At 36.9% G+C, this 15,885-nt stretch overlaps 1 long non-coding RNA gene across 1 annotated transcript in view; it reads right to left on the bottom strand.

The window, feature by feature from the left end:
- Positions 1 to 15,885, bottom strand: part of LOC121447505 — a 179,893-nt gene that overhangs the window by 15,454 nt on the left and 148,554 nt on the right. The window lies entirely within an intron of this gene.

Raw genomic sequence — 15,885 nt, 5'->3', positions numbered from 1 at the left:
CAAGTGTGACATTGCACATTTGTAACGTCGGGAAGGGAAAGCAAAGACAGGTACCTACAGTGAGCTTGCCCACAAGTGTAGCTGTCATGTGATATTCCGATTTCATTCTGAAAATAAAGCTTGCTTTGAGTCAGAGAGTATGGCTACTCACTAGCTGACCAAAATTAACCATAGAGGTTTTGGAGGACTGTGGAAAGATGGGAGACAGGAAGTGGTAAGGTAGGGTTGAAAGAATATCTCAATCCTTTGGAGGAAGGAACAGAAGTAGAAAAGTCACTGGTAGCTGCTCCCCTGCTTCTCTGACCTTTCAGGTTCTTAGCCCAGATCTAACCCCTGACTTTTTATTGATAAAGAATAATTAGATAATTGCTGCATATAATGGAAGCAGAAAATCCCAAGTTCTGTGAGAGACCTTGTCTCAAAAACTAAGGTGAAGTAATATGGAAAGACATCCTGGCATTAAACTTTGGCCTCCACACTAGCCAGAATGAACAAATACACCCACCCACTCACACCTCCCTCCCAACACCCAGGCATGTGCATTCTCCACAGTCAAACATATACACATGTACATACAAGCAAAATTCGTAAAAAGCACAAACCTTTATGAAGTTCCTTATCTTGAAACATGCTAACAGTTGTATTTTCTGTTGTGAGATGGTAAATTAAAGGAATAACAGCTTGTCCTTTGAACATATAAAAATGGTATACATCTATATGTTAGATCTTATTCTAAAGATTTCTAAGACTTATGTTCTGAAAGAGGCTTGTTCCATTATCCAGTCTTAAAGAAACTGAAATGCAGAGTGCTTCTGTCTACCAAGTTCTTCCTAGCTCTCCTTATCTTCACTCTTGGATGTAATAAAACATCACCAGTGAACACAGTCGGTATTTGTCTTTTCTTCATGATAAGAGTCTGTAATGTGCATTGGTGTAGTAGTCTATGAAATGCCTTCCACTTCATTGCTATAATGCATCAAGGGCAATGCACTTTAGAGATGTCTGTTTATATAGCAAGTGCTTTGAGAAGATCATCTGCAGTGTGGTACTACCTAAGTCTAGGGACACCAGTGCTTCCTGTGAACAATTCACTTTTCATGAGCCTTATTAGGGTGTATCTGTTTGTAGCCCCGGACTGTGTTTTTCAGAGATCTCAAGAACCCAGGAGATGTAAAATAGGATCAAAATATCAAAATCTTAAGACTGGTGAGATGTTTCAGTGGGTGAATTCTTGCTGGATAAGCATGAGGATCAGAGTCACACTGTCACAATCTCCAAGTTGGCATGACCACCTGCCTGTAATCCCAGCATATGGGAAGAGGGCAGAGACATGTCTCCAGTACAAGTTAACTAGCTAAACTAGTTGACTCAATGAGCCCTTGGATCAGTGTAAAATCATTTCTCAACATGCAAAATGGAGAGAGGTTGAAGAAGGCAACAGGAGTCATCCTCAGGTCACTAAACACATACATACCTGCACACAAACCTACTCCCACACAAATGGGAATACATATATATTAATATCTCTCTCTCTCTCTCTCTCTCTCTCTCTCTCTCTCTCTCTCACACACACACACACACACACACACACACACACACACGGGGGGGGGGCTTAGAATCTTTAACAAGAGAAATAGTTAAAAACAAGATGATTTTCCCAGCTTTTCAATTTAAAAACGGCCATTAGTAAAGATGTCTCAGAGCTTGCATCTTGTAGCTTTAAAACATCATCACTGATTTTTTCATATTTATTTATTAAGCATATGGGTTAATTCACATCTTTTCTTACTTTAGACCACTTTAAGAAATATTCATGAATATTTTCTTGAAATCTACTATAATATGAACAATGGTATCTTGCTTATTACCAAAGCTGGAAAAAGTTGCTATTTAAAAAAAAATGGTTCAAATAATTAGCCTCAAAGAGGCTGTGATTTAGAAATACTGCCCTGCACATAGCTCCCATTAACTTCAATTGAGTTTATAGTGCACACAGAAAGAAGAAAAGAGCATATTACTCCATTTTAAAATTAAATTTAGGATAAATTCAAGAATTATAGCTGCTCATTGACCTGACTTTTTCTTTCGAAATTAGTCCCACAATTTGTTTATGATCATTTTCACATCATTAACTTTTATAGTTTTTAAAGCCACTGTGTGTTTATCCATTCGGGATTCTTTCATTTGTAGACCTCTGAAATTATTTCTGAATGGCTAATTGTTTCCCAGTTGCCCTATTCCTTCCTATTCAGTCTTTCTCGTTATCATTACAGGCTGCTACTGGAGCCCCACTCCCTCTGCTGGAACTCCACCATTTCATTCCCACTTTCCAGTTCTTTCCCCCGTGATTCATTTGCCACATGCTAATATCTGAGCAGAATTACCCATTGCTTTATTGTATCATTTCCAAATAAGTATCCATAAAAGATACTTGTTTTCCCCCTACAAAAGATGCATGCTATATTCCTTAAACACCACAAAGAAAAACAAACTGAAACCTGAATTTTAATTTGAGGGATTTTCAAGTAAATGCACCCTAGGGTGATTCTCCTGCAGAATGGAGGCAGAGCCAGATAAGGAATATAGGAAAACCTACCATCAGTTTCCATAAATACATAATCTCTTCACCCACAATGCCCTGGTACACTGGAGGGCTCTGCTAATGAAGTTAATAGACACTTAAACTTTCACTCAAGCTACCTGCTCATCCTCTGTAATGGCCATAAACTACTTAAAAACAGGTGAGTGGAGAAAATCAATCTATTTTATTTCCTAGTATCCAAAAGCTAGCATTTCGCCATTGCTGCTACTTTTCTTTCTCTATTGTTATCCAACAAATTACAGCCAACAGAGTGGTGTAAAACCTCAAAAATATTAGTTCATTGTTTCTCTCACAGTCTGGTACAGCATGACTTCCCAGGCTGCTCGAGATATGTCCTTAATTCTCACTTGGAGTCCCTGGGGCTCAAGATTACTCCCAAGCTCCTTTTCACTGTGAAAGATATCTGTTCCCTGTGGTCACAGGACAGAAATTTCTATTTTTGTGGTAGTTACCAATCATCGCCTGCTATTGTTTCCTAGACTTGCTTCCCCTTCCTACCCTCCAGGCAACCAGTGCAAGACTGCTTCTCTTACTTCTGCTGTTGTCTTCCACCACTGTGACAATACCAGAGAAAATCTGCCTAAAAGAAAGAAAGGTGTTGAAGAAATGTCTCAGTCTCAAGTTTCACAGTCTGGGGACCAACATAGAACCTGACTAATCATCTTTGAACTCTGCCTGCATACAGTATGTGATCAGTTCCTTAAGCCACTTACTGAAGATGTGCAAAAGCATGCCACACACACATGTTAAACAGAGCACATTCTATAAAACAACATGGGTAAATCCTATTCTAAAAATATAAATTTAAGTTGGTCTAATAGCGTGTATTATCAGTTAGATAAATCTAAAGTCAGTCTCTCTCTTTCCCAGCATTTAACAAATTTATTGAATTAGTTAAAATGATGTATTAAATTTTCAGTGTTTTACTGTGGCTTTATAATTTAAGGACAAAACAATATCACTATTCTAAAGCATTCTAAATATAACACATTTTATATGTGTACAAATAAATACAAAATAATTATATATGCATATATAATATAGTTCATAACACTGAAAAGGCCATCAGTAAATATTTATTATCTTCTCTTTTTCTTAATTAGAGATATTTTAATATATCAAAAATGTAATTTCTCTCAGTTCACCTTTTATCCCATTTTCCTATAATTAAAAATGATTTATTTTTCTCTGTAGAAAACAGCTTGTCTTTTTTATTTTTTATATCCCATGTATGCTTTCCAAACAAAGGCATCAAACTATAATAACCCATTTGCAAAGTGGATAATTAATGTTGTTCATGCTTTCAACATGTTTTTTGATATTCAGTATATTTTCTAATCTAATTCATATCAAATTCAACATTTATTCACAAAATTGCCATATAGATTGTAGATCAAAGGCCCAGTTTCTAGTTGTGGTGGAGTTATTTAAAACAGCTGTGTTAAAAATGCAAAAATATTTGAAATAAGTACTTTATGGAAGAGGAATTATGGTTTTTATACCATTTATAATGGGGGGCAAGATCAGCTTACTCTGGGACACTCAGTTGGAATATCTGTCCTAAAACCATGACAAAAATCTTGATGTTGGGAAGAAACTGTGTTTCTGTTCACATGTACAAATGATGGATCTGATAAGCAGTGGGCTGGATAATGACGACTTTGAAGGGAACATGCACTTCTCAGTATAATGTGATGCTTCCGTTAGATTGATTCCCAAGCTTCATCATCACTCATGTTCTTTTCCAGCATTCAGCCGTTCCATTTTAAGACCCTATTCAGCCACAAATACTTCATTATGAAGCAGCCTATTGGCTAAAATTGGTATTTATACAGGCGATAAGCTTAGAAGCCTATTTTCTGAGCAATGATCAAATTTAGTCCCTCTGAATGATATCCTTTGATGGCTTTATTCTGCCTTTCATATGGATTATTTCTATTATGCATGATTACACTGGCAAGAAAATCAGCCATAGTTTCAAGACCCTTAATAAATATACTTACCAATGAGAATGGTGGCCAACTCTGGCTATTTGTATCTATATGAGCCCTCAATCACAATCCTGTTTGTCATCTCTCTGTATGAAACATCATTTGCTTGCACAAATCATCTAATGGCTTAAGAACCCGTTACCTGATATTTAAAAAAAAAAAAAGCCATGACCTAGTTTTAATAGTCCCTACTCAGTTTTGTTAAATTAGTGTCTGGATATGGACTTGAAATTTAAAGATACAAATAGAATGCAATAAGGAGTCCATGGCATATGCTCATGGCTTCACTACCTTCTTATAACAATCATAATATGGCATATATGACTTCACTGATACCATTCTTAGTGTTTTTCTACAGGATTCTGTCAAAACCAGCACAAAATGAAAACAAACATCACTTACAACAAAATGAACTGACATTTAACTCTCCATGATTGACTTCATGAGCTTAGCACTCTGATATAGATATGAATAATTTGCATTGGTATGGATTTTAAGGTCAATTTTGTTATATGTATATATGTATTTCTGCTCTTGATTAAGGTATTGTGATTGTGTAGGTCATTTAAAATGTAATGTGTAATTAGGAAATATAGGTTGTTAATGGATAATCATCAATAATAGTCAAGCTTGTAGTCATGTTAGTTAGATTTTCTAGATATATAGAGATATATTTCACTTAGATAGGCATTCTTCATATCTTTCAAAGACTGCAGAATATGGCATTTAAATGTTTTAATAACTTAGGACTTTTCATGACAATGAGACACGTCTGCTCCCAGCAGCACCAATCTACTTCAAGAGGAAGATGGGCATCGAAAAGGCTCCTTATGGAGTTTGATAGTCATTTGGGCAAGAAACTGCTCTTGTCTGGACTGTTGCATTAACTGGACACAGAGAACCCACAGAGAGAGGACTGCTGAACTTGCCTAAAGGTGCGGTGGTCTTTTGGGGTTCCTGATGCATGAAAGAGTCTGCAACACATTCTGCAGGACACAGCAGATAGTGACTGAGTGCTTTTGAAATTTCCTGCTTCATGGAAATGTCTGCTGGATACCATGGGCCTGTAGGATGAAGATGGATGCCTCAATGGCACAAAAGAACTTTGGGTGACTGTCCAGACAGCGAGATGTCTCTGTCATTTCTAGAGTTTTGGACTTCTTGTTTGCTTAGGTAATATTATATCCTTCTGGAGTCTTTGATGGGGTTGATGAACGGTTAGTTATAGTTATAGTTTTCCTTAGTTATGATAAAAGATAAAATATATATATATTGTAACTGTAATTCTTACTTGATAACTGTTTTGTTATATGTAATTTTGCTATGTTAAAGTTAAAGCATTTCTTTTTTGTTTAAACAGAAAAAGGGGAAATGATGGAGTTACTTTCATTGGTTAATAAAGAAACTGCCTTGGCCCATTTGATAGGCCAGCCCTTAAGTGGGTGGAGTAGACAGAACAGAATGCTGGGAGGAAGTGAGGCAATCGCCATGCCTCTCCTCTCTGGGTCAGACGCGATAAAGCTCCAGCCCAAGATTGATGTACACTAGAATTTTCCTGGTAAGACACCACCTCGTGGTGCTACACAGATTATTAGATATGAGTTAAAGCAAGATATGATAGTTAGCCAGAAAAGGCTAGATATTATGAGCCAGGCAATGTCTAAAAGAATACAGTTACCATGTAATTATTTTGGGTAAAGCTAGCAGGTGGCCTGGAGCTGGAAGGCAGGAAGCATCCTGCAGCTCTCTCTACAAATGGCGCCTAACCAGAAGTCAGAGAGTGAGAAAGGGCAGTTGCTGTTTTTAAAGAAAGAGAGACCAAGCCCCAATATACTGGTATCTCAGCAGCTATTGGCTGAAGGAGCGGAAGGAGCTCCCACAACAGCACTCCAGTGTACCAGGGTGTTTTGGGTGAAGAGATTAAATATCTGTAGAAATGGATGGTAGGTTTTCTTATCTTCCTTATCCTGCTCTGCCTCTATGTTGTAGGAAAATCTCCCTAGGTCATTTACTTGAAAACACATGAGATAACCATGCTATCTTAGTAAAAAACTACAGATCATATATTTCAAGAGGTTCAAAATACGCTATTATGAGCCATTCATGTGATAGACATTTTCTAGTCACAACAATATGCTAAGAACTGTGTGAAACACTAGAGATAAAAATATAAGTAGTCATTTCACCATCACAATAAAAGTAAAAATAGCAACTTGTCATATGTTGGACTCATAATTTTCAAATATTTTTAACACATCCTTTCCGTGCCCCACAAAAGGTTCTGAAAGATCTTTTAGGATTTAATTGCAATCTCCTAGTGACAGGGATGTTTTCTAACTGCATCTTCATGTCTGTGCCTCAGTCTTGTCTTCTGAAGATGGGATAACAGTACTGTAAAACACATCTGTACATATGCAAATACAGGAGGCACTTTCATGAGTGAAGCTCAGAGTGGATATGGAGAAACCACAGGGTTGTCAGAAACATTTAAGAAAAAGCTCGATCTGGGTTATATAATACGGACTAGATTTGAGGAAGATGATTAAACTTTTAAGGATGCGGAAGTTAGCAGTTACAGTAGGGGCTACAAGGGTCCCTGGGATTTCTTTAAATTGTTCATAGTTTTAGCGTATGTAGATCTGTCTAAAGTCCATTGAATACACTGTGCTATGTCTAGGCTTCTGGGCCTAGTACAAGTTCCTCTGTTCATCTGAGTCTTCGTCCCTCAGTTATGATTGATTTGCTTCCCATTTTAAACCTGCTTAAATACTACCTTCCTCAGAGCAAGCTCTCCATATTTCAGACTAAACCACTGTTGCCCTGGAATATGTCTGCTAGCATGAGGTTCTCCTCCTTATACATCATAAGCAGCGCTCTTGCATACATTCATTCCTCATTCAGTATTTATGGAAATGTTCCCCATTCCAACCACTGTCATAAATTCAAAGGATACAACAGCAAAAAAAAAATGTTACTGTCACTATATACCTCACACAGTAGTTGAAGAAATTAAGTACGCAAGAAAGATTCGGTGATAATACGACTTAAATTGAGAAGTATCAAAAAGGATATGGAGTGCTGGAACTTGACCTAAAACATAAGTAGATGAATAACTATTTAAATTAAATTAGGGGTTGGAGAGATGGCTCTGAGCTTAAGAATATTGGCTATTCTTCCAGATGAAACAGGTTCAATTCCCAGCACCGATATGGTGGCTCACTGCCATATGTAATTCCAGTTCCTAGCAATTCAACAACTTTTTCTGATCTCTGGGGGCACAATCCACACAAAGGGTGCACAGACACACATACAAGCAAAACACCCATACACATAATAATAATTAAAAACATATAAACATTATAGGGAAAGACTTTTCAAGAAAAAATTTAATCCCCCAACAAATTTCTTTACCCTACCCTCCTATCTCTGCTACTTAAACGTTTTTCCCCTGACTCTTTCTTTTTTCTACATTAATTTTACCTATTTCATGTGTTACCTCCTGTAGGCTGAGGCTGCTAGTTCACTTCTGGCTGCTGAGACCTGAAATAATCACACAGAAACTGTATTATTAAAACACTGCTTGACCTATTAGCTCATGATTCTTATTGGCTAGTTCTTATATCTTAAATTAACCTATTTCTATTAACCTGTGTATCACCATGTGGTTGTGGCCTACCAGTAAGGCTCTGTCCAGCTTCTGGCACCTTACTCCTTCAGCAGCTACATGGCGTCTTGTCTGACTCCACCTACTCTCTTCTCTATCTGCTTGGAATTTGCACCTTGCCCTATTTTGTGTGCTGCAATAGGCCCAAAGTACCTTCTTTATTAACCAGTGGTATTCACAGCATACAGAGGGGAATCCCACATCATCCCTCCCTTAAGACACCTCTCTATAACAAAATAATAATAAATTTGACCTAAATGTTTTAGAGGATAAAGTCCAATCAGACATTTGTAAACTTGGGCTAAACACCATTATTCATTGAGTGTGACCAAAAGCTTCCAAGCAAAAACAACCAAAAATGGGTAAGGACCATAGTGTCATGATCACAACTAATACATTCTCCTCCATTAAACAAACTTAAGAAACATTCATCATTAATTGGACAAAGTTATCTATGATTCCTGAGGTAATACACAGAGGTCATAAGAGTAAAATTTAGAGCTCAATAAAATCATTAAAAATAATCTTTACCTTTCCTGCAAATGAATATCAGTTTCATAGTATTCTTTTTTTTATTTAAATTTATCTTGTCAAAAAGGCATTACTTGAATCTTATCACCATGATGCAGCATTAGAAAATCCCTAATAGATAGCTTTTGAACTACATCTCAGCTGTCCTCTACCCTACAAATTGGTGATGATGTGAATTACTCTTACTCAGATGGTTCAGCAATAGCAGAAATTCTATGGCTTGTCTATATGAAGAGAATATTTGGTGACTCCCAAGCCTATGTCAATGGTACAAGGATATTTAAAAATCATTATGTATTCTTTAAAATGTGCCTATTTTTATATTTTGTTTATGCCCATGACCTGAGTATATGTGTGTACACTGAGGATGTTGAATCCCCTGAAATTGGAATTACAAGCCATTAAGCTGTTAATAATGGAAACTGAACCTCTGTCCTTTGCAAAAAAATCAAGTACTTTTACCCTCTGAACCATCTGCTCAGTTCTTCATTATAATATCCTTAAAAATTTTATTTACTTTCAAAAGAAAAAAAATTAAAATAATTTTAATGCATAATTTTTGTTTCAGTTGTCTTCAAATCCTTCAATACTTCTATATTTATTTAGAATAAAATTAAACTCCTAACATAACTTATTCTATCCTTGTGAAAAAACAAGCCATATGAGCACAATATTTTGTATCTCTCTCTATTCTTTTCAGGAATGACAGCAGCATCCCGGTGTTCCTCCCTGTTCTATTTACCAAGCTGATTTTCTGTCTATCTTCTATATCTGCTTATTTTCTTTTTGCTTTGTTCTTAGTGAAGCTGAGTCCAATGAATGCCAGTTCCATAGCAAAATATTGGAGAAAATTTTCCCATCACCATCCCTTGATTACTCTATCAAAGTTGCATCTGCTTCTTTCACAACACTTTCTATACTAACAGTTACCCCACTTAGTCATCTCTTCATTTGTTTATTCATCATATTCATTTGAATTTACCATTACTGAATATTAGAAATCACAAATGACTTATTCACTGTCTTATTCTCACCCCAGTGCCCTCATCAGAGTAGGACTTCCAAAAAGAATCACTGCATTTGAATACTGTGTACCACCCTTTGATATAAACAACAAAATCAAATACTCTATGTATCAAATAATTGTATCACTGCCATCACAAAAGAAAATGAACAAGATAAATGTTTATGATAAATGTTTCCTCAGCCCTTCAAAAGCTCAGTAGATGGAAAAAGTCCATAATCTAATTCATAAACTTTCTTATACTATAATATTGTTTAACTTGACATATCTAGATCTAAGATAGTCAACCCGCCATATTTAAATTCTTTACATAAAAAAAATGATTCCCCAATATGACTGAGGTGACCCATCCTAAGGATCTTTTACTATCAGGATGACTTCTCCCTCTTCTCTCCTTCATGTGTCTTATCAATCACAGTTCTTGATCCATTCAGAACAAATTAAACCTTTCATCTGTATGAGAGTGTCCTACATGTGTGAATGATTTTTCTTCTTTTTTGTTTTCCTTTTTATCTAATGAAAATCATCTTTCCTCTTTTGCTTTTTTCTAACTAGAGTTAATAGATCAGAAGTAGTAGAAGAGGTGAAGGAGGAGGCAGAGATGAAAGCAAGAGGAAGGCAAACAGGTTGGACCATAGTGGAGTTGGAGTGTCAAAAAAGGGGTGTCTATGACATCAATTCAATGTACATATGTATAAAATTGTCAAACAGTGACAATAGCAAAAGAAACTCAATGCCTGTGTCTTCCGTATATGAATGGTTCCCGTATACAAGCTATGAAGTTGCCTTCTGTAGGCTCTGCTCTACATTAAAACTAAATTTTAAAATATGATAGCTCTTTATTTTTAAGCAAGTCTGTTTACTGAGGTTTCTGTCCTGCCTGGTTCCTGCAATCATTAAGTCCCAAAGAAATCACACAGAGGTCTACATTAGTTTTAAACTGACTGGCCCATTAGCTCAAGTTTCTTATTCACTCTTATAATTTATATTAGCCTATTATTCTTGTCTTTGTAAGCCATGTGGCTCAGTACCTTATTCAGCAAGGCAGTCACATCTTGCTTCTATGACTGGGCCAGGACTCCAGAAGGAACTTCCTTCTTTCCAGAATTCTCCTTTTCTCACTGACATGCCTCTACTTCCTGTCTGGTTGTCCTGCCTCTACTTTCTGCATGGCTACTGACCAATTAGCATTTATTTAAAGTATAATTGACAGAATACAGATAGTTGTCCCACGCCAAAAGTCAAATGAACATTTCCCTCAAGAGATATCAGGGTAGTCCATTTTTGAGATTTCTTGTTTCCTTAAGCTGAATTCTTTCCAACTAAGCCTTGTTTTGCTGTACTTCACATAAACTAAATAACTTCTTGCATCTAAATGAAGAACACCCATGTTTGAATATGATCTTTATGTCATAGCTGTCATCTAGACATAGTTGTCCTCATTTTCAACATACAATGATAGGCTTAATAGTTTGTCTAAAGTGATAAAATCAGAAGGAAATAGTGCATAGGCTTATATCTTTCTTGTTGCTGTTGTTTCAGATAGGGAATTGCTGGGTATATTAGAATGGCTTCAAATTCACAATCTTCTTGTCTCTTTCGCTGTAATGCTAGACTAGAATGTATTCTAGTCTCTTTTATCTTGGTTTTCTATCTGGATGGCTTTTAAATTATATTCCTACATCCTTATGAGATATAGTGTGATTATCATGCTATATGCAAACAGAAAGCATTGGTAGAAGAATGGCAATTAGCCTTTCATTTCATTTTATGTCTTTGTGTTTGGAGAAACCAATGATTCAGAAAACATGGAGGTTATTGTGTTACAGTCACTACACTGTGATATGCAGTATTTATTGTGTTTTCCCCCATTGTAAAATGAATTTCCTAAAATGGTGTGAATGCAGTGGAGAAGCGTTCTACCACAGAAAGAATGAAATCTTGTCACTTGCAGCAAACAGGAACGAATGTCGAAAATACCAGGTGGGTGAAGTATTCTAGGAATGGAAAAACTACTGCATGTTCTCTCACACCCATAGAAGCTAGGGGGGGAGTGGAATTGAAAGTAAAATACTGGTTACCAGAGGCTATGCATGGTGTGGAAGAGAGAGATGAGTAGGAAGGGTTGATAGTGATGAGCACCAGGTGATCGTAATTAAACAAAAACAGAAAAATGGTAAACTTTCTAGGTGCTAGTGTTAAGACTGTAAATTATAATAGCTACGGAACATACAACTAAAAAGGATTTATAAATGTGATTAATAAGAAATAGGAAAGATCTAAGGGATGCTTGAACATATAGTATTACACATAGTTTTCTAGGGTTGGAACAGAGCAAGGCTGTTATAGGGTTTAAGAAACAGACATGATTTAATATTTTAAATGCTAATATAACATTAAAATTAAAGAATTAACATCTAACCCGTTTAGCAAGTAAGGCTCTTATTTATAATAATGTCTAATATTGATCATCAGCCTTTAAAAGATTCCAGAATAATTGGAAAAAGTATAAGAAATGAAAACAGAAATAATGAAATTGGCAAAAAATATCTTGATATAATAAGACTTAAATTATTTGCTAAATGGATACATAAATTAGTGAACAAAATTGTCTTTCTCTATTGGAACAAAGTGCACTAAAGACTGACCCAATTGCAATCTTCAGGGATGGAAAGGGGTCATTTCTCACATCTGTGGGGATTTAAAAAGTACCGTTAATATGGGTCTTGTATTTAGATATTTAGAACAATTTCTTTTTCAACATAATCTCACAATACTGAAATAAATGATCATGTAAGTGGTGGACAGATGTTCCTGAATGATGGAGAAAATAATAGGAAATGATTTGCTATAAATAATTTGAGTTTTGAGGTCAAAATGAATAGATCTAGATTATACATGTCGCTGTAAGCCACTACACCTCTGCATCTCTGGGTACAATGATTAAGTCTGATTTAGAACCATGCAACTAAAAAGAAGAAGAAGAAATAATTAGGAGAATATATTAGCAATGGCAGTTCTCAAATCTGCCCAATCAAAGATTCTATAAAATCTGGGGTTCATAGTCTCTCTCTCTCTCTCTCTCTCTCTCTCTCTCTCTCTCTCTTTTCCCCTCTCTCCCTCTCATTCCTTCTCCCTCCCCCATCTCAGTCTCTAATATATTTAAATAAAAAAATAGCTAAAGTTAAAAGTTCATGAAAACTCTATAAAAATGGAAAAATTTGACAAAGCAAGTCTGTACTATATATTGAGTTATGTATTGAGTTTCTTGTTTGCATTTCTTCACCTCTCATCATTTGGAATATGTCTTACTGTTCTGGAAGCATCTTACTCAAAAATATCCTGGTATAGACTACCATTTGTCTTGGAAACAAATCTCTGTTTCATTAACAATCTCCCTAGAATTCCCAATGATACCTTCCTATGTTATACAAATGTTTAGGACCAAAACAGCATAGCAGGATCCATGATAATAGCATATAATTACATTGTCCAGGCCTTCTACATAGTAGTTGTCAAAACTGAATCCAATGTGCTAGAAAATTTTATGATAATCCCCTGCGGAAGAAAACAGGAACAAAAGTGAAAAGCAGAAGGCTCGTCAGATCCAGAGATTTCTGTGCCCAAGTGAATGACAGAAAAGAAAAGTGGAAGTCTGGGTGGAAGTACCAGGAGAGCAGGTTCTTGCAATGTAGCGAGATTCCCGAGGAGTGCATGACCCCTAGATGCCCTGATTGTAGAAGGATGAATATCAACCAGTCTCTTAACATGGTCCATTTTGGGGTCTCTGCCGTGTTGAGTCACTGGACTTGACCCAGCAGCAAATTGCAGAGTCGTGAGGTGATATTTTAAACAGGCTCACTCTTCAGTGTTAGATCGGAAGCTCCAATGGAAGACTGGGGCAGAATAAGGGGTCACTAGCAGTAGCACCAGGATTTATCCCTACTGCTTGTAGTGGCTTTTGGGGAAACCTACTCTTTTTGGATGGATACCTTTCTCAGTCTATAGTAGGGAGGGCCTTGGAACTTCACCAAAGCAATGTGCCTTACTCTCTTTGAGGAGTGGGTAGGGGGCTGGGGTAAATGGAGGGATTGGGAGGGGGAGGAAGTAGAAACTTGGATAGGCATGTAAAATAGAAAAAGATAGGCTTTTTTAAAAACAAAAATAAATAATAAATGAATGAATGAATAAATGATCGGAAACTCCAATCTTCACAGTTACTTAAAACCTAACTCTGTGCTCAGTAGAGTGAGCTGTGTTGGATCTATAAGGGACTCATCTACATGGTCTACACAATAAAAGTCCCTCTGACTTAGCAGTACCTGCCAAGAAGCCCACTATAAACCCTTCAAGGCAGTACTCTGCCTCCCCCAAGGCCATTCTTTCTAATAACCCTTTAAGTATATCCTAAATCAAGAACCTAGTCTGTAATTTAGAACTATTTCAGCTTATTGTTTATTTACAAGGGAAAAGAAACAGTTCAATATAACCATAAGAAAGGTTTTCTCTGCTTCTTTGTTCTCTTTGACGAGCAGCACAGATTCTCTTCATAGATGCCCACCGAGCTCGTGAGCAGGCACCAGCACTGTAGCGCGGTGCTCAGCAACAACTCCCACGATCTATTTACAAAACGATTACTGACTTACTGCTGGCCATTTCTCTGGTTTCTCAAAGTTGTGAGCATGCATCCTGTGGGTCCTTTCCAACTGTTGACCTGCAGTGCGTTTTTAGCTTTTTTTGTTTTCCAGGGTGCTTCAGTTTTGCATTTATGTTCTTTGGGAACGTATCTACTTTTGTTGCTTGCATGTAATCTTAGTTTTATTTTAGCTTTTACAAATACATTTTCCCAGAGTATTTCAGCTTAACATGAGTCCAGACATCAAATTCTCAACCAAAATCTTTGCCAGCTACACAGTTTCCAGACACACCTCTGATTCTTTTCTAGATAGACCTTCACCAGCCCCCTCACGCCTTGTTAACAGTTGACTGATATTTTCACAATTATTTTGCTAACATGTAATTTGTACACAGTGTACCCACTGTGTTTAAGTGTAGCTCAAGTGTTTATAGCACCATAAATGCCACCACAATTAAGACCAAGAACAGAGTACGTGCACACACACAAACAGATAAAAATGTATACGTACAGCCATATGTGCACAGGCCAACACACAGAGAGAAACACAGACACACTCACACCAGTGTCCTGTAGATCCTTGCCAGAATCCATCTCGTCTTCTGTTAACCTCTCTCTCTATCACTACAGATTGGGTTTTTCCAATATTTTATGGAAAAGAAATCATACATCATATCTCCTTTGTGTGTGAACTCTTTCCCTCAGTCTAATGAGATTTATCACTGTGAACAGCTAGGAACAGGCAGGAAGAAAGAAAATTACATCTGACACAGAAAGATTAATTTCTGAAGATTGATTTCAGTCTATATCCCTGTGATGTGCTGAATTTCTGCCATATGTCACACTTTGCAATGGCTGCTCCGTGTGTCTTCCCATTCCTATGTCACACTGTGCAATGGCTACTCCGTGTCTCTTCCCATTCCCGTGTCACACTGTGCAATGGTTGCTCCGTGTGTCTTTCCATTCCTATGTCACACTGTGCAATGGCTACTCCGTGTCTCTTCCCATTCCTATGTCACACTGTGCAATGGCTGCTCCATGTGTCTTCCCATTCCTATGTCATTCTGTGGAATGGCTGCTCTGTGTGTCTTCCCATTTCTATGTTTCTATAGTCTAACAATGGCCATTCTTCCCATGTAACAGATGATAAACCTGGAAGCCAGGGAACCCAAAACAAACTGATATCACAGCTGGTAACTAACCAACACAAAGGACGGACACAGAACTCTGCAAATGCGGGCCATGTTGCTTTCATTACATTCTTAGCTTCAGTTTTGAATATTGTCCAATTAACTTTCTTAATAATTATGTATGGGGCTTTGATTTTTATTTGAGAATGTCATACCTGAGTGCTATATTTACTTTCTTTCCTGTCTCTCTCAACCCTCTATTACCTCCTAGATTTCTCACAACCCTCAAATTCATGGCCTCTTATTC

Source organism: Microtus oregoni, unplaced genomic scaffold (assembly GCF_018167655.1).
Source record: "Microtus oregoni isolate MIOR12 unplaced genomic scaffold, Mior012 000004F_ref0000308, whole genome shotgun sequence".
NCBI lineage: Eukaryota > Metazoa > Chordata > Mammalia > Rodentia > Cricetidae > Microtus > Microtus oregoni.
This window is presented reverse-complemented; position numbering and strand designations above follow the sequence as displayed.